This window comes from Zootoca vivipara, chromosome 1, assembly GCF_963506605.1.
Source record: "Zootoca vivipara chromosome 1, rZooViv1.1, whole genome shotgun sequence".
Taxonomy (NCBI): domain Eukaryota; kingdom Metazoa; phylum Chordata; class Lepidosauria; order Squamata; family Lacertidae; genus Zootoca; species Zootoca vivipara.
This window is the reverse complement of record NC_083276.1, coordinates 123,560,800-123,588,373: the sequence shown is the minus strand read 5'-3', so window position 1 is coordinate 123,588,373 and position 27,574 is coordinate 123,560,800. Positions and strand designations below refer to the sequence as shown.

The 27,574-nt window shown below is 41.4% G+C and overlaps 1 protein-coding gene across 2 annotated transcripts in view; it reads right to left on the bottom strand.

Annotated features, from left to right (window-relative positions):
* PLCL1 (phospholipase C like 1 (inactive)) overlaps positions 1-27,574 on the bottom strand; it is a 191,508-nt gene that overhangs the window by 62,536 nt on the left and 101,398 nt on the right. The window contains exon 1 of one of the 2 annotated variants that reach the window (XM_060281558.1): positions 17,972-27,515. The exons of the other annotated variant lie outside the window; for it this stretch is intronic. The gene's annotated coding sequence lies outside the window, so the exon portion shown is untranslated. Of the gene's footprint in view, positions 1-17,971; positions 27,516-27,574 lie in introns of those variants that run through there. 2 annotated transcript variants of the gene reach the window in all.

Below are 27,574 nucleotides of genomic sequence, written 5' to 3'. Positions count from 1 at the left end.
CAGCTTCTAATATTTTATATCTTTCTGTATTTCTATATTCTAATGTTTTCCAACCTTAAATTCAGTTTGCCCCATTTCTCCACCAGTTTGTGGTTTAAAATAAAAATAAAAAGTCTGCATGAATATTCATACACATTCCTGTGTGTGTTTCTTCTACTATATGTACTGTTGTTCCATCTTGCCCAGTATTTTTGGAAGCACTTGTCCCAAATGTAATTTGTTTGAGAACTTTCTGAACGCAATTACCTCTCAAAGTAGAAATGGGTTCAGGAAGAATCCAGTACTGAACTGGGTTAGGTCAGGTGTTACTTTCTACCTGGGCAGCAAAAGGACACATGGAGACTCGCTCCCCTCTCATAGTAGGTTGGAAAGCAGGGTGCATGTATAAAAACTGTATGCCTCTGAATACCATCCACCAGAGAAAGACAGGAAAAGAAGCCCCTGCTTATGAACTTCAAGAGATGTCTGGCATTCTGGAAACTGAATTCTGGACCAGGTGGACCTATAATCTGATCCAGAATGGGTCTTTCTTAAAAGAAATGAGTAGGAATGGGGGGGCGGGGTTAAATTCAATTCAGTTTGCATTTGAAGACAAACCTACTTAATTAGCACTTTCTGAAACCATACAAGAACTGAAACTCAGCCATCCAAAATTCTGAATTTTGCAATGCTATTCTCCTACCAAACAGTGCTTATGAAAATGCATCTGTTAGGGGACGTGTGCAGAAAAATGAAATTATTAATGAAAATAACATACAAAAATGCATTCCATCAGGGGAAATTGCTTGCAAACTGCAAGTGATGCGAGCACATCACACAGCATGTGTGCAGGGCCACCGTGGAATTTGGAGGGGCCAACCCGCTTCTTGAAATTTTGGGGGGAGGCACCCCATATGGTGCCCCTGCATTCAATATTTCACCTTTAAGAAATTCCCATCCATCTTGGACTCCTTTCTCATTGAGTATTTCCGATCATGGGATCTCACCCAGTGGCTCCTTAAGCTTTTTGAAACTGGCTTTATTTTCATGCAATGTGCCTATTCCCACAAATGTTGGATGTCTTTTATGTTCACTTCATTAAAATTTATTCTTATTTGAAGCTCACCAGTTGGAAAAGGCTTCCAGTTATTGGCCTAAGAAAAGTGACCCAAGGTGCTTCTCTGTTTCCTAGCTTAACAAAATTGGCATGTGAATTGATACTAGCAAAGAGAAAGCAATCACAGGAAACAGTAACTCCACAGAAGAGGGACTATGCCTAACTCTATCATCTCCATCACAACCATCCTCAAGGGAACTGGTAGAAAAAGGATTTACAACTTATTCTTTTTTACTGTAACTGCTATTGCTTTTACTAGACCAGAGTCTTCACTTCAGTATCTGTTATTTGCTTTACATTTACTGTAAATGCAATCCTCCAAACAACTTTTCTCTTGTATCAATATATTACTGTCGTTTTTGTTTATTGCCACCGTGGCACCCAAGATTTAGCGGCAACTCATCAAAACTTTTATTTCTATATATAAATTTAAACATCAAAGTTACCATTGGAAGGTATTTTGAGCTTTATTCAATCGTTTCAGCAAACTGGTGGCCAATAATTCAGCCTGACATTAAGTGATGACAACAAATACAGAGAAGTCCTGTATGTGGTCATCAGTGCTGTGCTGCAGCAGCTGAGCATTCGAAAAGCTAAAGTGGATGTCCTGGAAGAGTTGGCGCCAGAGCTGGAGCAGATCCATAGGAGGGCCAATCCAAAGGCAGTCAGCATAAAGCAGCGTCTGAACTCAGAAGACAACCCAGAGCAGTGCTGAAGTCAACATGCAAGGGAAGCAATCAGCTGTGGAGAAACTGACAGGTAGGCAGAAGGAGGAGGAAAGCAGAGACACAGGGAAGTGTCATAACTGAGTGGTATAGCATCTGCCTGAATTTGCCATTATTCATTACATGCAGATGTTCCTAGGTTCAATCCCCAACATCTCTAGAGAAGGCAAGGAGAAACCCCACCTAAAATCTTAGACCAGGCATCCCCAAACTGCGGCCCTCCAGATGTTTTGGCCTACAACTCCCATGAACCCTAGCTAACAGGACCAGTGGTCGGGGAAGATGGGAATTGTAGTCTAAAACATCTGGAGGGCTGAAGTTTGGGGATGCCTGTCTTAGACAGATGCTACCAATACTAAGCTAGATGGACCAATGGTCCAAGCTTGGTGTAAAGCAACTTCCTATGCTATATATTCCTCATTCAGAAACATCTAGACCAGGCATAGGCAAACTCGGCCCTCCAGATGTTTTGGGACTACAACTCCCACCATCCCTAGCTAACAGGATCAATGGTCAGAGATGGCCGAGTTTGCCTATGCCTGATCTAGACCACACGAGAAACCAATGGGATGCCTAGAAGATGTGCCCCATGCTAACAATACCACCCCCTTTTTTCCTCAACTCTATGGGCTCAAGTAGCTCACCATCAAGAGCAGCAAAGCACAGCCCAGGGAGTAGCAACTGTGTGTATTCAAGCTAGGTAGAAAGGGGGGGTGGAGGTGGGATGAGGACCTGATGTTCACTGCAAAGAGAAATGTGCTGGTAAGGAGTGCAGCATTCTTCCTCATGGCTTCTTTTTCCCCAAGTGCTTCTTTCTTCAGCCAAACTTTGATTCCAGAAGTGACCTCATCTGGATGAAAGGTTCTCAAGCAGAAGAGCTGCAGGAAAGAGGTCCTGTGCTCCTCTCCTGAACACCCCTTTGCTGTAATTAATACAGATACACAGTAAATCATCCCCTCCCAATCTATGTGATTGGAGCACATCACACAGCGCTGCCACATATTAAATTTGGCCCGAGTCCTGGCTGATCCTCGATGTTGATTACCCAACATGGGAATTTCCACTGATGTCCACAGAACCATGTCAACTTCAAAATGATGCAAACACATTTTTAAAACGTAGCATTGCTAGATAGCCTCTTATTTTAAGTGGGATCTTCCCCCATAAATTCATAGTTCTAGGAATTATGAGCTTTATCTGTCTCAAAATGCAACAACACACAATCCCATTGACTGAATGCCACCAAGCCAAACTCCTTCATTCTTACAATTACAATCTAGGAACTTTAGTGACTGGTAAGGGAGGTCCTCTCAGGAAAAGCCAAGCCCTTCAGCTCAAAATGGATGCCCAAAGAATCATGGATATGAAAGGCCCCATATATCTCAGCCACTATTTTTCAAAAATCTCTTTCTCCCTTTCCCTCTGTTGAACTACAACACTCAAGCAAGCAACAGGATATTCAGTGCCTACAAGGGAAAAATGAATGGCAATATATTCTTCAGTGAATTTATCTCTTTTGATTCTCTCAAAGGTAAAGGCTATAAACAGCCTCTTAGATTTGTCTGAAGATGATTCAACCATCTTTCTTTCTCATGCCTGGTAATGGGGATGAGAAACTGCTTCCATGCTCAAATATGTTAAGAAATCAGGCAAGGAATGAGGTATTTCAGAAGCTGCATGGCCATTCTTTATAAGATTGACAACAATATAAATACAATAACCCTTGAAGATACATAGAAACTGAAATGAACTCTGACAGAGCTTTTCCTGAAAGGGCGTTTTTTGCTATTCAGCAGTAACAATGAAAAAAAAATCTAAGAAGCCATCAGTCAAAACAGGAAGAGGGTTTTTTTTTTTACCACCAACTACCTTCCCATACTCAAAAGCATAAAAAGATCAGTGCTATCGATTAGAACCTGCAAAGCAAGGACTATGCTGCAAATATCCAAAAGGCATTGTCAACTTAACTCCACAATAACTAACTGTTAGGGGTGGCTATGACTATGCAACAGAGTGAACAAGATATTCTAAGAATAAACATTTATAGCTCCTGTCCACTAAGGATCACTTTCTGACATAATATTCATAACAGCTCCAATCCTTTGTCTGTTGTACGGAGTGCGTGTGAGGACAGCTTTGGTCTGCTCCCTTAAAGGGGCAGTAGTGGAAGGGGTGTGTGGGTGTGAGTGGGTGTAAGGGGAGGGGGAAATAGGCCTAGGATGACCACGTATTCCACAGCCCAGCCAATGAGAGACAGTGGCAGGGGTGGATGGATTGGTTTACTTCAATCCCATTTATTTCTGCATAGTTTTCATTGACTGTTCTGTTATGTATTGTTTCCACATCCTTTTTAAAAAAAGAAATCACGCTTGTGCAGTATTTTGATTGTATTTTACATATTTTTGATCACATTTTAGGCCAGATTGTGAATATAAGCAACCCTTTAAAGCACTGTTTGCAGCAGAATATGGATGTTTTACCCATCACCAGGCGGGCTGTGTGGCATGGTAGTGTGGGAGAGGGCCTTCTCTGTGGTGGTGCCCTGTCTTTGCCTCCAAGTGCAACAAAGACAATATATCTTTGCCAAAGCTTTTAGTGGGGAATATGTAACTGCCTTATTTATGCTGCATATTTATATGTTTCATAACACATGGTTATGTTTATATTGTTTATATTTATGTTTACATCGCATTGTTTTTTATGGTTATTTTTAAGTGCAGCCCATCCTGGGAACCTTAGATGAAGGGCAGACTTATACCTTGTCAAATAAATAAAAAATGAAATGAAATAAACCCAGGCCTCCCTGATCCTAATGCAAGGCTCTAACTATTACACCACACTGATGTTGACTCTAATGTCTGCTGCCCTTTGCTTTGACTCTTTGTTAGGAAGAGGATCAATTTAAGCTTCTCTTTATTTTTGGCCATGTTTTTAGGACTTAGTGGCCTTTGCATCCAATTCCCTGGAGCTTCCACCACATCCTTTGCACAAAAGAAAACCAAATAAGTACAAGCAACTATGAAAAAAGTTGAAAATCCACATTAGGCCTATTAAATATTGAAGGCGAGGGGATGGGAGGGGGCATTGCAATGTAGACCATCTCTACTTTCAATCTCTAAAGCCAATTAACTCAAAAGAGCAGCAACAACAACAACAACAGAAACTTTATTCCTTATCCCTGTTATTTCATGAAGTCACTTGGTAAACACATCTTTTAACCACAAGATGCTTGCTAATCTCAAAGAACAGGAAATGAAATAACAGTATTCACATAAATTAGATGCAGTCAGTAAATGAACAAAATGCTGGATTATTAGCTTTTTGCACAAACCCCTTCAACTTTGTGCCTTTAAAAGGAGTGGGGGAGTGAGATCAATGGGTTCCCAAGGGATTCCCCATGGAACCCATTTTCCATCCCTGTTCCCATTGTGCTGAAAACCTTTTGGCTCCATCATTTCGATGCTTTATTCAGCCTCCGAAAAAGAATCAATGCTATTTCAGGGCTCGTCCACACTTCCACTTGTCCTGTGCACAGGTCCTAGAGCAGGCATAGGCAAACTTCAGCCCTCCAGATGTTTGGGACTACAATTCCCATCATCCCTGACCACTGGTCCTGTTAGCTAGGGATGATGGAAATTGTAGTCCCAAACATCTGGAGGGCCGGAGTTTGCCTATGCCTGTCCTAGAGGTTTTCCACATGTCTGAGTTGTTTTGCCTTTGCCCCACCACTTTTCCCCAGAAAAACCCACTCTTTAGCACTAAATACAGCAAATGTCCATCTGGAGAAAACCCATAGATGTTTGCTCCAATTCACTGGTAAGCAATGCGTTTTCCCAGGAGAGAGCAGCAGGGCAAGAAGTGTGAATGAGTCCTCATTTACTGTTCTAAGCTAAGGATTGATATGAGGATATTATTCTGCTATTGCAAAACCATCAGGGCTTCAAAATGTCCAGAAATTTTGCATCTCTAGTCCTAGCACGGCCACTCACCCCAAAAAAGTTCATCTTAGACTCTAAGTGGGTTTGGTTTTTGCAGGGGGGGGGGATGACTGCAACAAGAGGAAAGCACAAAATATCCCAGCAATCTTCTTCCTAAATAAGACTTCCGACACATCTGCCAGTTATATTTTTTCCTGAAAAGTTTGTGGTACTTGCAGTGATGTGTTTAGTGTCACATATAGTTTAGCCCTAATATTATCTATTGCTCAGTTCCGACCATTTGTTGCCTACACATTTAACTCCATTTCACATCCATTATGTACCTTCAACAGCATGCAGCTGAATACATTTGTACATTCAGCAATTTAGTTTCAGGTTTCCAGAGTTCAAACAATAAAACATTCATAGATTGTGGGAATGCTTTGTGAAATCTATTTTCTTTTGACTTTTCATGACCCCAAAGTTCACACCTCACTGAGGCTGCGTTTCAAACGGTTACATCATACGGCAAGCACATAGAAATCATTTCCAGGGCAATCTGCTCTGTGTAAAATGGCTCTCTGAGGTGTTGATTAGCATCCTGCAGCTTCTTTGAACAGCCTTTGCTTCTAGGCTGAGATTTTGGGGAGCATCCTGGGAGGTCAGCTGGCCACATGCTTCAGGTGAAGTTGGTGCAAACCAAGAAATGTGTTTGCTGAAGGCTGGATGTGTAGTCAGAACCTCAAGGGCACAGAGTGAACTTGCAGGTTCAAACATTCAGCCAAAAAAGTAAATGTACAGCAATCTCCAAAACAACAACAACAACAAAAAAGATCCTCCAGGCACATTTTCCAAGACTATGAACTTACTAGAGTCAACTTTCCAAAGGAGTGGGTTGTATCCAATAGGAATGTCAGAAAATTCTGACAGAACAGGAGTGGAAACTGTCAGTGTTCACTTATTCGTCCCAAGCCCAGAAGGGGAATCAATTCAGCAAATACAATTGGTATGTTGGGGTTTGTTGCCAGCGTTTTTCATTCAATAAAACTGATCTACCACTTGACTGTAAGAAAAAACTTCAAAGCAGTTTGAGGTTTCTTTTTGTTCCTTTTGGTGTGCAAAGAACACATAATTTATTGTGTCGTCGTCCCCCTCCATACACATTTCCTTTTGCATTGAAATGAATGGGGTGGAATAGTGCGATGACAATCTCATTATATATAACTGACGTAATTAGTTACATGAATTATGTAATTTCATGACAGCGGGCAATGGTACATATTATAGTTTTTGGAAGAAGTTGAACATCAGAGGAACAGAAACAGTGAGCACAGGGCATAAATTGAGCATAGGGCAAAACATGAAATGGTGCCTCCTTACATTCTAATATCCAACTACTATAACTTTTACTTAGAGAAGACCCATTGAAAATAATGGATTAGCCATATGCATTAATTTCAGTGGGTCTACTGTAGGTAGGGCCAACATGGCATTCAGTCCAATTAATTTTACTCATCCTTGTTTAGTCACATACGATGGCCCTACTGCATGGAAGCCAACATGTGAACAGCTCTGTGTGTTGCCTTTAACAGTGCATATTTCTTCCTGGGGTGGGACCAGTGGAGCACCCAAGGGTGGAGCTGGGGTCAGCAACCTGGCACCACTCCTCAGTAGTTTAATGATTATCCCTTCATATGCTTAGCACATGGGGGGGGTGTTACAAAGAAGGAAAGGCACACACTTCCACAAGCCAACATGCACTTCACAATCCAACACCATCCAAAACAATGGGAACACAAGACAAGTGAGTTCTTTTTCAAAGTATCTTGAGACGTTTGCTCTTGCTTTTGTCCTCTGGAATCTTTCCAAAATCCTGTTAACAGACCATTCAGAATCAGCGGTGCATTTGCTCAGAGCCTGATCTTGATAAGGGATGCTATCACGCTTGTGTGAATACCAATTCGATCTGACGCTCTCAAAGCAGAATGTTATCATAACCAGACCTGGCTTTCACACCAGGAACAACACATGGGGGAGTGGGAGAGGACCATATATCTATCACAAAATGGGGCATACCTGTGACAACTGTGACTTGGGTTCAGAGCATCTCATAGGGTCACAAACACAAATTCTTCAGTGAGAAGGTATTAACAAAATCCTGCAATATTCAGTGGTATGTTATCCCAATTATATTGTTGGAATCTTTACATTCAACCTATAAGGTAGGTCGGTATTATCATCTCCACGTTCAGAAAAGCCAACAAGCCTTTTAAATGGAGATCCCAGTATGCATCTGTACAGGATATGAAATCATTTTAAATTGTTTTTCTATATGGAGTTGCTTTTACGTATGGAATTGTATTTTAATTGTTTTTTCTTGTTGATGTTTTTCCAGTGTGGTTGCTTTGGCATGTTTTACAGGATAAATAAGCAAACAAAAAAAAATGTTAGCAGATGAGAGACTGACAGGTTTGCCTCTATTGAGTTCATGGCACAGCAACCAGGAACTCCTAGATTTATAGCACAGTCATTATGTTGCACTGGCTCTTAAGACAAAATAGCAGAACCTGGAGGTGGTTGGAGGATGGATGGCGGCTGACAGATTGAGGTTGAATCCTGACAAGACAGAAGTACTGTTTGTGGGGGACAGGAGGCGGGCAGGTGTGGAGGACTCCCTGGTCCTGAATGGGGTAACTGTGCCCCTGAAGGACCAGGTGCGCAGCCTGGGAGTCATTCTGGACTCACAGCTGTCCATGGAGGCACAGGTTAATTCTGTGTCCAGGGCAGCTGTCTATCAGCTCCACCTGGTACACAGGCTAAGACCCTACCTGCCTGCAGATTGTCTCACCAGAGTGGTGCATGCTCTAGTTATCTCTCGCTTGGACTACTGCAATGCGCTCTACGTGGGGCTACCTTTGAAGGTGACCTGGAAACTACAACTAATCCAGAATGCGGCAGCTAGAGTGGTGACTGGGAGCGACCGCCGGGACCCCCGAGAACACCGGTCTTGAAAGATCTACATTGGCTCCCAGTACGTTTCCGAGCACAGTTCAAAGTGTTGGTGCTGACCTTTAAAGCCCTAAACGGCCTCGGTCCAGTATACCTAAAGGAGCGTCTCCACCCCCATCGTTCTGCTCGGAAACTGAGGTCCAGCTCCGAAGGCCTTCTGGCGGTTCCCTCATTGCGAGAAGCCAAGTTGCAGGGAACCAGGCAGAGGGCCTTCTCGGTGGTGGCGCCTGCCCTGAGGAACGCCCTCTGTAAAAAAGGAAAACAGCAGCCCTGTTTAGGGAGGCTTTTAATGTTTAAGAAATTAGTGTATTTTAATGTTTCTGTTGGAAGTCGCCCAGAGTGGCTGGGGAAACCCAGCCAGATGGGCGGGGTATAAATAAATTATTTATTATTATTATTATTATTATTATTATTATTATTATACAAAATTATTTGAATGTATGTCCCCGGCTTATGAATTTAGTCCCCCGCTCACTCACTCTTTAGCTCCCTCCCTCCCCACCTCAGGTAGGTTCAGAGCTCTAATTGTATGGTCTTTCCAACAACCCATATAATATAATGCATTTAAAGCATCCTTATACCACTTTAACACTCATTGCTTCTATTAAAGAATCATGGGAACCATGGTTTGTTAAGGGTGCTGAGAGTCATTAAGAGACCTCTTAAAGAGCTACAGTTCCAAGCACCTAACAAACTACAGTTCCCAGTACTCATTGGTGGAAACCATGACTGTTAAAGTGGCATAAGAGTGATTTAAATGAAGCTGTGGGTGTGACCCACATCTCTGATTAATTTCTTTCCCACCTGGAAGGGGTTTTTTTTGCTAAGCAGCCCAGTTGCATCTCTTTCATAACTGTTCACAAGTGTCACAATCCACTCCAGACATTTCCTGCTAATTCCCATATCTATGACTGTCTCACCTCCTTTTGAATAAAGGTAAATTCAGGTGCTACTACAACTTACTACATAAATTGTATGGTTCCTATGGATTTTATATATGTTGATTTTATAGAATTATCACTTGTCTATCTGCCATTTTGAAGGCTCCACTTTGTGGAGCAGGGAAGCCAGATATAAATATTGCAATCAATTGATAGTCATGCCTGTGGAAGAAGGAAGGGCAAGACTGAATGGCTACCAAAAGCATGAAAAGCTCAGAGAAAATGAGCAGGGTGAACGAGAGACATCACCAATGAAAACATCAGCAATTTCTAAGTATTTGAAACATACAGAAAACCTTTACAAGCTGCCATGGAGATGTATATCACACATTATCCCAAGAGCAGTAATGAAAATGGAAAGTGAATCCATGTCATTCAGAGATTGTGTGAAATGTGCAGAACTTAAACCAAGTCTGCACAGGATTAGGAGCATCCAAGTGAAAAGTGATGATTAATAGTAAGGTGCTTGAAAGAGATTAGAAGAATGAGCTATTCAACCAAGAAAACTCAATTAATGAAATGCAATAGACCTGGCCTAAATGGCATAGTGTTAGTAATCTTAGTAAGGGTATCCTCTTAATTTAAAAAGGTAAAGGGACCCCTTACCATTACATCTAGTCGTGACCGACTCTGGGGTTGCGGCGCTCATCTCACGTTATTGGCCAAGGGAGCCGGCGTACAGCTTCCAGGTCATGTGGCCAGCATGACAAAGCCGCTTCTGGCAAACCAGAGTGTCACACGGAAACGCCATTTACCTTCCCGCCGGAGTGGTACCTATTTATCTACTTGCACTTTGACATGCTTTCAAACTGCTAGGTTGGCAGGAGCTGGGACTGAGCAACAGGAGCTCACCCCGTCACGGGGATTCGAACCACCGACCTTCTGATCGGCAAGCCCTAGGCTCTGTAGTTTAACCCACAGCGCCACCCATGTCCCTCTTAATTTACCACACAGCTAATACCATTTGCCTTGTCTTCTCCTTCCTAAACTTACCACACTCCAATTTCCTGTTTCAGCTGCCTACCTGCCCCTAATCCCTACCCTCTTTGCTCTTTGCAAAAGAAGAAGAAAAGAAAACAGCAAAAGTATGCACAATACGGAACTTAGATTTGAGTGAACATACCCACAAATTTCCCAAAAGGCATGAACCCATTTGGATGATCAAACTATCTGTGGAAGTTTGGTCATCTGTACCATCCTGCCAATGGAAAGGAGTATTTTTGCCACATATCTGATATGAATGCATGGTAAAATGACTGCCTGAGTAGGCTTGGAGTCTGGGTCTGTTGGTGCTGTGGTATTCTTCCAAATTGCCACAGTTCCTCTCCGTGAAGAAGCTTGTGTCTTTTTCAAAGCTAAATATGCTGTTTTATGACACATCTCATAAAGAGATCTCCAGTTGAGATACTGGAAAGCTGAAAGCCTGTTGTTTAACCACTCCCTGTACAACTCCAGACATTCTGATTCAGTTTTAATCAGTGATGTTAAAACGACCACGTCCCTTGAGGTTTGTTCACTAAACAGCGTCTATTTCTCTGGCTCCACGAAAAGCCCCGATGCCATTTTGTTTTCCTGATGTTTTATTCATTCATAATGAGCCTAATATGCACATTACGATTCTTGGAGTCCTAAATGTTCTCGCACGAAATGGAAATAAAAAAATGCCTCTTTTAGAAGGTCTCCTTCCTACATTTACGAGATCCCTGGGGAATTATGTTTACTCGAACAAGACCCTGAATGAAAATAAAATTTAAACCAATTTGCGTACAACAAAACAACTAATTGCTGAAAATTACAGGCTGGGGAAATAGGTGGTGACTTGTTATTGCAGAATAAACACATTCAATGCTACTTCAGCTCCTTTGGCCCCTGTTCAGACCATTTTCTCAGAAAGAAAAATTATAGGACTTGGGTAGATGGGGAAAGTGAGCAATTTCACATCTCTCCCCTCTCACTGAAGCAAATGGAAGCTTAGCATTTGATTGCTGTAGGTTCCATTCTGGCCTAAGACACTCACAGCCAGCCTATCTCTGTCGCTTGAAGAGCTTAGCAGGTTGTACATTTTCTGTGCTTCGTGTGTCTGATTAAAATTTCCCTTTCTCCTACTTTTAATAGTACTCGAAGGATCATTCATTTCCTGTGTTCCCAAATTAGTCAGTACTTCAGGCTGAGAGATTGCTCAATATGCTATTCATTGTCACACGACAGGAGCACAGAGGTGGAGAGAGCATGATGTGTGTGCTCCTTTCCATCATCCTGACAGCCGGTTTGTTTTTAATCTTCTGAAATCAACGTTATTTATTCATGTTCCTCTGCAATTTCCCTACCATTCTGTCACATGATAAACAGAGGTCCATGCTAAAGCAGAGGTAGAGGACATGAGGCCCTCCAGATGTTGCTGGACTACAACTCCCATCATCCCTGACCATAGAGCACTGGGATGAAGGGAGTTGCAGTCCAAAGACAATTGAAGGGCACCTCATTGGCTATCGCTACTTAAGATTATTCCTTTTAAAAACACCTTTTTCTTTTGGTTATGCTCTTGAGCAGTGCTTTTTTCTGGGGGACGCAGGGGTATGCATACCCCTAAACATTTTGTGAATCTTTGTACTTTTGTCCACTTACTGTATTTATTTTTCCCGATTTGAACTATAAAATGATGGTTTTCTTGAGTCAAAATGAGAGTACCCCTAAACATTTTTTTTGGGAAAAAAAGCACTGCTCTTGGGGGGATGGGGTTGTGTGAATTTCCCCATTAAATTCCATCCACATGTCCCCTACATTGGAATTAGAAACCATTTAAAAATGTGCTGATTGCTTAAGCTTTTTGTTGTCAAAATCAAACCACTTTTTTAAAAAAAAATTAAACAATTAAGAACTCCTATTCCCCATCCCTCTCTTCACTATACTAACCTAAATCCCTCCCCTAATCAAAGATTGTGCTCATCAAGAGGTAGAAACTAAAATAAGATGCCAGAGTAATCATGGAGGGGATAGGCAGCTGCAGCAGCAATTCTCATGAAAAGAAAGTTTGTCGAGACATCCTGGAACCATTCTGACACTGCTAATTGGTTAGTCTTTCCAAGAGGAAGGCAATCAACTTTTAAAAAAAAAAACCAAAAAATAAATAAATCCATTTTAATAGCTGGCAGGATCCTTGTTAATAAACTTTAGTAGAACACAGTGGCTGCGCCTTATCTCAAGAACTATAGCCCACCATGAAAAAAGCAAATTTTTGTGTCTCTTGTATCCATGTGAAAAAGAAAATGTTTTATCTGGCATCTTCAGTGACAACCTAACAGGAACATATTGCCTTGGCATGCCATTGTTCCCAGGCTCCTCCTTTCCCTTCTATCCAGCCAGCAAGAACCTCATGTGATCGAAGAGCCCAATCCTCCTCCTCGAAGTCTAAGTTAGGAGCAGCACCGAGCAGCTGCCAAGAAAAGTCATGTCTGGCCTTCCACAAAACCCTGCCAGGCTGGGGAAGGGAGGGTTCCCTGTCCCCTGCTTCCCTTTTTCTTTTTAACAAATAAAAAGCTTTCCACACATCTACATCTTTCCTAGTGGTATTTAGTTTGCATGTTTCAAGTGAAGGCTACAATGCACCGTGCAATACACACCCAGATTCCGGGAGTCTGGAGTAAGTTGTTCTGAAGATGAAGATGAAGATGAGAAGGGAAGGGCTGGGGAAGAGGGCTGTGTGTGAAGATATCAAAGCCAAATCATGCGAACAAGAGGGCTTTTTGCTGTTTATGTGGCAGCCAAAATCTCAAATGAAAAACAAAGGGACAGAGAGAATATTAGCTACACGAGGAAGCGTCTGTAAATGAAGCGAGGCTGTTGAAGCACCCATTGCATCTGGCCATGCAATTATCGGTATGGAATTCTTAGTCTCAAAGAAACTTAACCCTTGTGAGGTGAAGCCGCTGAAGGCTGGTTCTTGAAAGCCTCATACAGCTGGCTCAGTTCTCAAATGAAAGGAACTCATGCCTCAGGGGCTACCAACCTCCAATTCTGAGGTTACCTAAGGCCCTGAACTTGCTCCAGCCACTAATTTGTTCACATGACCCAGTGATTTGAGAGCAATGAGAAAAATCAAAAGGCTGTTCATTTTGGGACCAAGTAAATGTTAAAACACATTCATTTTAAATCATCAGGGTTTCTCATTTTTGTTACCTGGAGTTCATACCTCTATAGGGAAACATAGGCTTTTATGCATGTGTGCAAGTATTGCTTGCTGACTGCCACATCAAGCAATGGTTCTGTCTGTGCAAATGAGTCACTGCAGCTGGACTGCCACAGCCGGAACATTCGTATTACACACTATCAATGCAAACACATTTTCAACATGCATTCTGCTGAGAAACCTTTCATAAAAAGCCATTAAACAACGGGGAAACAAATGAGATACACAGACATGTAAGGCAATGAATTAGCCTCAAGATGGGCCCTTGACCCATAATGTAATCAGGGCAAGGAAAAATATATAGAGGTGAAAGCGGGATTGCAAAGGCAGGTCCTGCCCCCAGCTCAGTAAAAAGGTCTCCGTGGAGCCCATGTAGATCCCATTACTGTATGTGCATGTAGGGCTTTCTCTGTGCAATCAGGAACCCAGGAAAAGCAAGTTTCACCAAACACATAAAGTTCCTGCTAATGTACATTCCAGCAAACAACTGCCTTTCCCAAAGTGTTGTTTTATTTGGACCAGGTTCCTCTCAATTACAGAGTTTCCATACACTCCCCTTCCTTTGTATGGAGGGACTGGAGCCCATTACAACTGCTAACCAGCAGCATTATTTTCTCTCTGTTTTGTTCCAGCAAACAAAGCAGTACAACTCCAGTTCTTTAACTGTGTTTCTCTCCCTGCAAACATTGCATTTTACAAAGGAAGGGAAGGGCTATTGTTTTGCTTGTTATTTTAGCACTGCTCCAAGAATGACGGATTCCCCTGCTGCTTTGTCCCCATTTCCCCTCACGTTCTGTGTGCCCCACAGGATGTCACACTCGATTCACCTACTTGAAAGTTTGAAGTGGAGTCTCTGTCTTATTCACAACAAGCCTCTCTTGCTGCCCTGCCAGATTTGCTAATTGTTGCCAGTACAGTGTATTAAGGGGAAGAAGAAATGAAAACTTATTTATGGGTGTGACTAAATTTTCCATGGTCAAATCTCAATTACGTAGGTCAAACAGAATTGTCTTCTGAAAATATTAATTACATGAAGGTGGTGGTGATGCTTTCAAGCAATCAAAACAATTCACTTTGTAACTGTAACCAGTCTTGAAAGGAAGAGAAGGGAATGGTTAAAATCTGGCCCTTCAGACGTTGCTGAACTGAACTCCAGCTCCCATCAGCCTCAGACAGCACGTCCCAATGTTCAGCAACATTTGGAGGGACACAGACAAGATAAATTGGTATTACAGTCCTTTCTATTGCAGATGGAGGCAGCATATCTGAAGCTGCAACAGAGTGGTTTGCCCTGAGGCCACCTACTGAATTCACAGCAGAGGCAAGATTCAAACCAGAGGCTTCCTGATTTGTAGCTCAGTATCTTAGCAGACAGGGACCCAGGTGGCGCTGTGGGTTAAACCACTGAGCCTAGGGCTTGCTGATCAGAAGGTTGGCGGTTTGAATCCCTGTGACGGAGTGAGCTCCCGTTGCTTGGTCCCAGCTCCTGCCAACCTAGCAGTTCGAAAGCACGTCAAAGTGCAAGTAGATAAATAGGAACCGCTACAGCGGGAAGGTAAACGGCGTTTCCATGTGCTGCTCTGGTTTGCCAGAAGCGGCTTTGTCATGCTGGCCACATGACTTGGAAGCTATACGCCGTCTCCCTCGGCCAATCATGCGAGATGAACGCGCAACCCCAGAGTCGGTCACGACTGGACCTAATGGTCAGGGGTCCCTTTACCTTTACCTATCTTAGCAGACAAGCCGCACCAGCTAACTTTTCATTGATTGTATGCTGTTGTTGTAAAACAATATTTACTAACATGAAAAAACCATTAAGTGAAGTGGTACAGACCAACTGGCCAAAACAGCCATCCAATTTTTTACAGAGACATACCGCTTTGCACCTCTGAATTTTCTTGCCTGCCACCTCTATTGGGTCCCGTCAGAGGTATAAGGTTTTGTTTTAAAAGTCTCATGATGGTACTTCATTGTAGTTCCATCTGCCTTGCCCATCTAGCCCTAGCCTAGCCTCACCTATATCTTTGGTCAGCCCCTTTTCTTAAAGAAGCAGACAATTTAACTCTAATATAATACATTTCAAGAAAGAAGAAAATAGTGTAAGTGCTCTGCCTGGCCCACCTATTGTGTCAGGGAGCCAGCCCAGCAGAGGCAATAGCAAAGTGTGAAATGAACATTGTAAATCTTATAGCAATGCTCCCATGCTACAAGTGTGACTTAGGCCAGAACTTTGTGCCTTTTGTTACCAGATGAGAACAGAATGTGGAACTACCGGTAGGTGGGCCCTTGTCTAATTCAGCTGGGCTTTTCTTTTGTACCTGCCTGTGCCAACTCACTTCCACCACTGGGTCCTAATTTACACAATCCCATATCCTCCAACATTTCTCTGATGAAAATAAGGGTGTCCTAGGGGAAAGTGGGACATTCCAGGATCAAATCAGAAACTGGGACAGCTTCTGTAAATCTGGGACTGTCCTGGAAAATAGGAGCACTTGGAGGGACTGCAATCCTGAGGCCAATGTTGCCCGTTTTGCTCAACCAGTGGCAGTTCCTTTGCTGCAGCTAACAAATTTAGGCAAATTCGTCTAGTGTCAAAATTGTACAATTATAGGTTAACATCAAATCCTGTTTAGCTGCTCATGACCAACGAAATGTGCAGAGAGTGACCCCAGGAGGGAGGGAGGAAAGAAACCAGCTAAAGCTTAGCAGCTCCTGTGAAAGACTTCTTCTATCCCTTATTTATTCAGGAACGTTTTCTCTTTCTCTTCATCTATTTCTACATGCCTGTCTTCTCACCTCTCTTCTAACAATACTTGATCTTTGCAAATTATTTTACAAACTGATCTGATCCCCACCCCGCAGACCATTGTGCGGACTGGAACATGGCGATTTGCTGCTTTTCTCACTTCCCCAAAAGTTGCAGTGCAGTTCTCAGGTCGGGGGGGGGGATAAGAAAATACATTTTTAACAGTGGCTTTTTTTGAGAGAGAGAAAATAGTTTTAGAAATGCTAAATTTTGAGAAAATAGTTTAAAAATACTTACTGAAATGCACATTTTCATGCAGATGATTATCGTTATTATTAAATGTGAAGATGGGACAGAATGGACCTACAGCTCACAGATGAAAATGATGTAGACCAGAGACAGACCAAGCCATCCATTCCTAACCTCTTGTTCTGTGATTCAAAACATATTCTGAGCACATATCACATATTTTATATAAAGTAGATATAGCTAAACATCAGCCCCAGCCGTCACAGTCAATAGTCAGGTATGGTGGCAATTGTAATCCAACAACATCTGGAGGGCCACAGGTTCCCCTTCCCTGATATAAAGACATACAAGTTTAAGCATTCCCAGGATTCCTCCTTCAGGAACTGCACTTACCACAAACTGAGTTTTTTGTTTTTAAAAAGACATTACATATATTTTTAGATTTTATTTTTTTAATGCAATGGAGCATCTGGAGGAGAAGCTGGGTCTGGTGGTTTAGAGATCTCATCTTAGAAACCACTGGGGTAGGAAATACAGCCTCTGCTACAACAAAAATAGGCTGCATTTGGTATAAATGGGAGTCTTCAAAATAGGATAAGATTACAGGGACAGTTTCAACCTGACCCACGGAACTAGTGCTAGAAATCTTAATGCCAAGGTGGGTCCCAATTGGGCTTCCTGTGGCCATGTGCTCTAAAAATGACAGGTACTACTCAAACAACCGAGGAAGTCCTGGACTTCCTGGGGATGTGGGAGGGGGGGTCAGTTAGCAAGGAGCTGATAGAGGAAAGACTATTGCAGATGAGTATTCTTACAGCCCTGTCTCTTGTACCCAGAAAAGTATTCCCATGTGCAGCTGAGCTTTTTAAAGCATGGGTAAAAATATCTCAAGTGGGCCGTTCAAAACGTATGTTGTAGAACGGCACATTACACATCGCTTAATGTCACATGTATATGGCTGACAAGCATTGGTCCAGGCTTCAAATTAACTGATTGTCTGTGGCAAGTAGAAGAAGTTCCCTGCAGGTTAAGTAGGCTGATTTGCTTCAGATTCAGTTGAGTGCCCAGGTGTGGTGCCACAGAATCCTCTATTCAGTCTCACCTGTAAAGGGTGTTAGCCTTGCTTCAAAATCTACTCTGCATGCTGACTGGGTGAAGTGAAAAACTCCTCCTAGAAAAGAAAGAAATATAGAAATATAGAAAAATAAAGAACTATCTGACTTTTAGAAGACATCTGAAGGCAGCACTGTTTAGGGAGGTTTTAAATGTTTGATGTTTTATTGTATTTTTAATATTTTATTGGAAGCCACCCAGAGTGACTGGGGAAACCCAGCCAGAGGGGCGGGGTATTATTAATAATAATAATATTTTGGACCTGAGACCTCAATACTCTGATCTGGTAGCCATCCTGAAGAGACACGGAATTAATTATAAGTGGGAATTTCTGGAGGGCCTGAATTTCCAATTCCAACAGAAGAAGATTAAGATCAAGTCAGTGCAACAGAAGAAGGAATTTCTCCAGAACCACGAGAGAGAGTTTTTAAGACCCGGCCTCTCAACCTCCACTCCAGGCCAACCAGGACAAACAATTGAGCTAGACTCAGATTCTTTTTTGGGAGCAGGTGCGGCGGCTGCAATTTAAGATGTCACTGAGGATTTTGTCATGGAATTCCAATGGATTGAATTCGAAACGGAAAAGGAATCAAGTACACCATATCCTAGCAAAACAAAGATTAGACATAATATGCCTCCAGGAAACACATGTCACAAGAGCTCATCAAAGACTTTTGCATAATAAGAAATTGGGTGAAGAATTCATCTATTCAGATGATGTTAAGAAGCGGGGAGTGGTGCTCTATGTTAAAGAGAAATTAAAGCCGAAATTAATATTCAAGGATGAAGAAGGAAGATACGTTGCAGTGGAAATATCATCGCAAGGCGAAAAAATCTTAATTCTGGGAATTTATGCACCAAATAAAGGAAAATCGGAATTTTTCAAGAAGCTACATGATAAACTCTTGGACTATTTGGATTATAAACTGTGCTTGATGGGAGACTTGAATGGAGTGGTCTCTACGCTAATGGACAGATCACAAAGACAGACTTGTACCAACGAAGGAAGACTGCCGAAGTCTTTCTTCGAACTGATCAAAAATTTTGATCTGATTGACACTTGGAGATTGAAAAATCCATTGGAAAAAGACCAAACTTTTTTCTCAAATTCCAAACAATTGTGGAGTCGCCTCGACTACATATGGATTACAAGAGAGCTAGGACCAAGAATAAATGACGTTGAAATTTGTCCAAGAACTTGCTCCGATCATAATGCTGTACTATTGGATTTAAAGATATCTCTTCAGGGAACTTTCAGATGGAGAATGAATGATGCTTTAGTAAGAAACGAGAAAATAGTGGAGAAAGCCCAAAAAACATTGAAAGACTATTTTGATATAAACCTGAGGACCACAATTGAGAAAAAAACTGTTTGGGATGCCAGTAAAGCAGTGATGAGAGGATTTCTAATCCAACAGAATGCAATAAAGAAAAAAGAAAGCAATGCGAATAAAGAAAGGATTTTAAACCAGATGAAAGAAAAAGAAAGGAAATTGAGAGGAAATCCTAAGAATCAACAGGTTCAGAAAGAAATCAAGGCATTGCAAACCCAATTTTCTCAATTGATGAACCAAGAAATTGAATCAAAAATTAAATGGATGAAACAGAAATCATTTGATTCAGCAAATAAATGTGGAAAATTACTGGCATGGCAATTGAAAAAGAGGCAGAAATTGAATACTATCACAAATCTTGTGCAAGACGGGAAACATCTGGAGCACCCGACAGAGATACAAAAATGCTTTCAAAAGTATTTTAAACAACTGTACAAGCAAGAAAATCAAAATAAAGATGAGGTGGAGCAGTTCTTGGATAAATTCGGACTGCATGAAATCCCAGAGGAAAAAAAATCCCTACTCTCCCAACAGATATCAATGCAAGAAGTGGAATATGCGATACAACAAATGCAGTCGGGCAAGACCCCAGGACCGGATGGCCTTACAGCTGCTTATTATAAGACAATGAAGGACTGGTTAGTCCAACCTTTGAAAGACTTATGTAATGAAATCTTGAACGGAGGAGAGGCTCCCGAATCTTGGAAAGAGGCCTACATCACGCTGATACCGAAACCGGACACGGATAGATCGCAAGTTAAAAATTATCGCCCAATCTCCCTACTTAATGTGGATTACAAAATATTTGCCAACATTCTAGCCTCCAGATTGAAAAAGGTTTTGAAAGATTTTATTCACCACGATCAAGCTGGCTTCCTTCCGGGGAGGCATATGAAGGATAACATTAGGAATGTAGTGGATATTTTGGAAATGCTGGAGTAGAAAATAAACAAAAAAGCTATTTTGATGTTTATAGATGCAGAGAAGGCTTTTGACAATATTTCATGGTTGTTTTTAAAAAGGAATTTAGAAAAAATGGGGATGGGCAAGAATTTTTTGAATGGAGTAAAGGCAATCTATTCCGAGCAAAAAGCTAAGATAATTGTGAATAATATGGTGTCAGAAGAAATTAGAATTGAAAAAGGTACAAGACAAGGGTGTCCCCTCTCTCCTTTACTTTTTATATCGGTCCTGGAAGTCTTGCTCGATAGGATTAGAAAAGACGATGAAATAAGAGGTGTGACTGTAGGGAAGAAACAATATAAACTTAAAGCCTTTGCTGATGATTTGGTATTAACTTTGCAGGACCCAGAGTCCAGTGCACAGAGGGCACTGGAAGTAATTCAAGAGTTTGGAAGGGTAGCAGGCTTCAAACTGAACAAATAAAAAACCAAAGTATTAGATAAAAATTTGAATATTGAGGAGAGAGAAAAATTACAAGAAGCAACTGGTCTATCTTTTGTCAAGAAAGTGAAATACCTTGGTGTTAACATGACTTCTAAAAACTTGAATCTGTTTAAAGATAATTATGTCAAATTATGGAATGAAGTTAAGAAAGATTTAGAAATTTGGACCAAATTGAAATTGTCTCTGTTGGGCCGTATAGCAACTGTTAAGATGAATGTATTGCCAAAGATGTTGTTTATGTTTCAATCACTGCCAATAATTGAAAAGCTGAATTGTTTTAAGGAATGGCAAAAGGTGCTATCGAAATTCATATGGCAAGGGAAGAAGCCAAGAATTAAATATAAGATACTGACAGATGATAAGCAAAGAGGAGGCTTCTCCCTGCCTGGTTTTAAAATTTACTATGAAGCAGCTGCCTTTTGTTGGTTGAAAGAGTGGTTTACACTGGAAAATTCAGATATTTTGGATTTAGAAGGTTATGACAATGTATATGGTTGGCATGCATATGTATGGTATGATAAAGTGAAAGCCCACAGAGGCTTTAAAAGGCATATAATTAGAAATTCACTGTATAAGGTTTGGTCCAGATATAAAGATTTATTAGAAAGGAAAACACCTAAATGGATTTCACCCTTGGAGGCCAAGGCTCGTAAAAGGTTAAATACGGAGACCGGTTGGCCGAAATATAGAGATTTATTGATTGAAGATGGAGACCAATTTAAGTTAAAAACATATGAGGAGTTGAAAGGTAAATTAGATTATTGGCTCCAATATCATCAGATAAATGAAGTGTTTAAAATGGATAGAGTAATTGGTTTTCAAACAGAGAAGTCAAAGGTGGAAACAGAACTATTAGAACCTAAGACGAAAACACTTTCCAGAATGTATAAACTGTTGCTAGAGTGGCATACGAAAGATGAACAAACAAAAAATGCTATGATTTTGTGGGCAAAGGATGTGGGACATAACATCATGATTGAGGAATGGGAAAAGTTGTGGAAGGAGAATATTAAGTTTACTGCGTGTAGTTTATTAAAGGAGAATATAATGAAGATGATGTATAGATGGTATCTTACACCAGTAAAATTAGCAAAGATATACCACAACCATGATAACAAATGTTGGAAATGTAAGAAAGAAATAGGTTCATTTTACCACATGTGGTGGACATGTCCACTAGTGAATGACTTCTGGAATAAGATTTATAATGAACTTAAGAAAGTGCTGAAAAGCACATTTGTTAAGAAACCAGAGGCATTCCTAGTGGGCATTGTAGGAAAGGAAATCCCTAAGAAGAAGGTATCTTTTTTTATGTATGCCACCACAGCAGCGAGGCTTTTGATTGGTAAATACAGGAAGCAGCAAACATTACCAACGATTGACGAATGGCAGATGAAGATGATGGAATTCATGGAACTGGCTGAGATGACCGGACGAATCCGCAACCAGGGAGAACAAGCGATGGAAGAAGAGTGGAAAGATTTTAAATTGTATTTTAAAAAGTATGCTAAAGTAATATTTTAGATTAGAAATTAAGTGGTAAATAAAACTGTGGAATATTTGAAGAGGTTATTTAAAAGGGAAAAAAGAGATGTATTTTAAAAGGTGATTATTTGGATGTAGAATTTGCTACTTGGAAATGTATATAAGAACCACAGGGACGGGAACCCGAGGAGGTCCCAACTTACACTGTGAGGAAGATAAGATGTAATGCTTTATATTTTCTATTTTTTGTTTTTCTTTTGTATTTTTGTATTCTGTACTTTTGTTTTTCTCCTTTTTCTTTTATATTGCTTTAAAAATTTTGTTAATCCTTTTTGTGGAAAATCAATAAAAATATTTTAAAAATAATAATAAATAAATAAATAAATAAATAAATAATACAAATGTGCCGAGAAACAACCTTATTGCATTTTAAGCGGCTGATGTGTACTCGGACAAAATCTCAGTTCCCTTCCAAAGAATCTCTACCTCCTCTTTCTAGTAAACTTCCATGGGCAGAAATCCTACACAGAAGCTGCTCCCAAGCCATTCAGTTCAATGAGATTTAAGCGGCCTGTCTCATTTGTGCAGGATTCATTTCAGCCACTGTGAACACTGAATATGCAGTTCTCTGAGGAGCCAAGTATCTACATGCTACTGAATGTCGCCCAACCAAATACAGGCAAAGAATGCATTCTTTTTGAAAATCTATCCCCCCCCCCACGAATGCACTTCCAAGGCTGCTTTCTACTCTTGCCCTTTGAACTTTACGTAGTTACTAGACTCTGGGAGAACCTTCTTCCCATCATAAAATCATGTACTACAGACTTTTGAATTCAGTTCCCTAGTGGAAATTAAGGCTATAATTCAGGGGTGCAGAATGTCAGGCACTGGATGTGTAGTCTGTAGGACTTTACCAAGGCCAAGCTCTTCTCCTAAGGCCACACCCCTCATCAGCCCTGCTCCACACACCCAGGTGTTTTTGCCCGGCTGAAATGTGTCATTGAACTGTGATCACGCCACCTGCTTAGCAAGTGAGAGAATGGAAGAGTGTGTGGCTGTGGGTGTGTACATGCAGACTTTTGCGTGGCTAGAATGTAGCTTACTATACAAAGGTAAGAAGAGCCCTAAAGATGTTGCTTGACTGCAACTCTCAGCAAATCTGACCGTTGGGACTGATGGGCGTTGGAGTCCAACAGTATCTGAAGGGATGCTGGGTGGCCAGCCCTGGCCTGTGTCTAAAGCAGCCTTCCCAAACCTGTTGCTCTCCAAATGTTATTGGACTCCAACTCCCATCAGACCCAACCAGTATAGACAATGGTCAGAGATGATCAAAGTTTTAATCCAATAACATCTGGAGGGCACCAGGTTCAGAGAGTGCGCTGATGCAGTAGAGGATTCCCAAAGCAGAAGAATTAAACAAAATAGCCTTTGATTTTACAGGGTATTTCAGAGCCTATTTCATGATCCAGAGTCTGTATGATAGAGAAAGTGGATTTCTCAAAACCTTTATCAAATAGCCAGCTTTGTGATCTGCTTCCCTTATATAAAATCTTCTATATACCACATTGGGTAAATAAACAAATCAACACCAGAAAAACAGGCATCAAACATGCTTACCAGTATAATTCAAATTTATAGCCTTATAAACCTGCCGTAGCAATTCTCAAATGCAATAAAAATGCAAGCCAAATGCTACAAAGCCAAATGCTCAACCAATTTTAAAAAAAGAAATAATAAACACCCAAATGATAAATTAAAAGATCTAATGTGCAGCAAAAGAGAGTCAGAGCTAACTTCTGCTGAAATCATTGAGACTCATGAAATGTGCCAATTCCATTGACTGTGTCCTACCACAAAGTGAAGTGAAGAGGTTCTAAAACTAATTTGGGGCATTTTGAGGTGATAGATAGGAAAATTATCCTTTCCAGCTGAAATCAACATGATTTAACTGCTTAACTTCCACTGAATCATATCCTTTGTTATCTTGAGTCGATTCTCCAGTTCGTAAGGAAGGATATGCCATCTTACTTTTATGCTCAATGCCTTCATCAATATGTCTGGGGAGTTGGTGCAGCTAAATAGCTTAAATTATAGTGGTGAGCCAGGAACTCCTTGGCTTCTTGAGACTGGAGAGTTAATATATGTGCAGCATTTCAAACTCTTACGTTCCAATGTGCTTTCTTATTCTCTCTCTCCAAAAAGACACAGTGATTATTTGTAGCTAACCAGCTTGCAGATCAGCATGTTCTTGCCTATTTCTGCCTTTCAAGCACATTGCTGGGCAGGGAAGTAGGAGGCAACAGGTAATCATCAATAAAACGAAGTGCTCTCAAGTTGTTGCAGCATCACCCACAATATTTCAGCAGGAGATGGTTTTTGTTTTATGGTTGTCACATTTTGCAACTCTCCCCAGACCACGCCTGGCTAGGGTGTGCCCGGGAACTATGATAATGCCTCTCACTTGTCTGGAGGAAGAACACAGAGGGGTGTGAGAGGGTTTGTAGAAACTGAAAGTAAAATTCATGTTTGTCTCTGGCCCCAGTCACCACTAGCATTGGGGCCCTCTGAAGGTTGCCAGATGAAATATGGTCTTCAGACTGAAAAGGGATCCCTCTCCCCACACACCCAGGAATACGAGGTTCTCTCCCAACCCAACTTTATCTTCAAAACGGCCCTGTTAGGTAGATTAGGCTGAGAGGAAATGATATGGCCAAAGTCTTATGGGACGTTTTCCAATGAATTTTTACTCCTTGATGCTCTTATTCCACTCAGCCAAGCGGGTAACTGAACTTTGTTGTTGTTTAGTCATTTAGCCACAAAAACAGCCTGGATCCTGTTACCCCAAAGATGGAAAGAACAACAGCTGCCAATAATAGAAGAATGGCAAATAAAACATATAGACTATGCAGAAATGGCAAAACTGAGGGCAAAACTCAGAGACTCTGACAATGAGAAGTTTAAAAAAGAATGGGGGGAATTTATTGCGTACATGCAGAAATACTGTAAACAAGTTGGTACATTGGCAGATTTAGATTAAGCACTTGTTAGTAAGGAATTAGAGAATGTAAAGGTGTAACAAGTGGATAAAAATGATAACAAAATGCAGAGAATGATGTGAGATGTAAAGAACCAGTAGAAGGGGGTGGAAGGAAGTCTTGAGGTTTAAAGAACCTCAAAAGAAGGTTTGTAAAATAGTAGGATTTTTAATTAGAAGTATAAATGTTAGGTAGTGGTTTGGGTTTTTTATCTTTATTTCATTATCTTTTTGAAAAAAATAATAAAAAGATTTTACAAAAAAAATGATTTGTAAAACAATCAAAACATTTACAAAGTGGGCCACTGAGACCCTCAGGAACTCTCAAACAGTCTACAAGAAAAATAAGTGAGGACCAGTGCACTACACTCCAGGTTTGCTTGCGCCTGTGTTCAAACCTTAACTAAAACAAACTATTAACACCAGAATAAAGGTAACGGTACCCCTGACTGGTAGGTTCAGTCACGGACGACTCTGGGGTTGCGGCGCTCATCTCGCTTTACTGGCCGAGGGAGCTGGCATACAGCTTCCAGGTCATGTGGCCAGCATGACTAAGCCGCTTCTGGCGAACCAGAGCATGGAAACGCTGTTTACCTTCCCACCGGAGCGGTACCTATCTATCTACTTGCACTTGGCGTGCTTTCAAACTGCTAGGTGGGCAGGAGTTGGGACCGAGCAACAGGAGCTCACTCCATTGCGGGGATTCGAACTGCCGACCTTTTGATCGGCAAGTCCTAGGCTCTGTGTTTTAAACCACAGTGCCACCCGCGTCCCACTAACATCAGGATACTAAGTGGGAAACAAAGGAGTGTGAAGACTGCTGTGTTAAAAAATCTCATTTTGCTTCTAAGCCTAACCCTGAAATGTTAATTAAGACAACCAATCTGGCCTGTGCCATCTCATCTCCTAAATGAGATGCTATTTTAACACTTAGCAACACTGGTACAACTTCAAGCTCTTCTGGGGGGGAGGGTATTAACAGTCTGTTACTAAGTCCCCTGAAATCCCAGGCTTGAGCCTTCAGTGCCTCGAAGAGGCAGCCTGATCTTTATCGGCATTTAATCTATTTGCTGGCATTTTGTTGCAATCTAAGTAAGACATACCTGTTAACATTTTAAGTGAAAGGAAAGCAGACCACACAAAAAATCCTAGGCCCAGGGGGAGTAGGTGTAGAAAAAGAAAGAAAGGCCACCAAGGGCTCTTATATAAAATCAGAATTCCAATCCTCCTGAAACCACCCCAGAAATTAAGTTGATTCCCACAAAATGTTAAGACAGCCACCAGTTTAAAGGATTTTCTAAAAGTACCAAACTGGTAAGAAGTATTCATCCACCAATACCTGTGGCATTAGGCATTACAGCTAAGCAGGTGTCTTCCATATTCAAATGTAATACACGAGGGGTAAGGGGCCTGTGGCTCTCCAGAAACTCCTGAACTACAGCTCCCATCAGCATGGGCGGTGGCCATGCTAACATTTACTTCACATGCATTAACATGTACAGATCTATACAAATCTAAACTCGTTTCTGAACAATCCTGCCATGGATGTAGATAAGCCTTGTAGAATATACTTATATAAGTAAGGGGGGGGGGGACAATAATAAATGCAATAGTGTTTTTAACAGCATGAAAGGCTAAGGAGTTAGAATGAAGTGGTTAGTAAAAATCACAGACCTAAAGAGGCTGCAAAGGTTTGAAAACATATTTTTAGCCTATTCCTTTTTATGGCTCTCCATCCCACAGATGCTGTTTAATCTTGTGCTGCTAAAAACGGTGCCATATGGAATTCTTTTCAAGGAGTTTTTACTACAGCTTTTCCTCTCTTTTTTCACAGTGCTGTTAAAGTAGCAACACTTCTCAGTTACAGAGTGCTCTTTATGTTCAAAGCTGTTAATGGATATGGAACTGTAGGTTTCAGAACCAGAAGACAGCTATGATAACCTAGCTTGAATTTCAAGCATGTAATAAGCTACATACTTTTTGACTAATGAATCACTTGCACTTTTGTGACTTCCGCTGCATATCCTCTTTTTCTGTCAAAACAGCATTCCGTGACTCAGGGTTCCTAGATGTAGTTTGACTACAACCCTCATAATCTTTGAACATTGGCCACACTGGCAGGGGATTATGGAGGGTATAGTCCTATAACAACTGGGGACCCAAGGCTGGGAAAGGCAGTGGCAGAGCTAGCCGCTCGGGCACCCGGAGCACCGCACATGCTGTGCACCCAGGGGTGGGGAGATTGGCCCAGGAGAGTGATTGGCCTGGTGGCGATCTGCCCGGGGGGCATTCGGCATGGCGGCGATCGGCTTGGCGGCGATCCGCCCAGGGA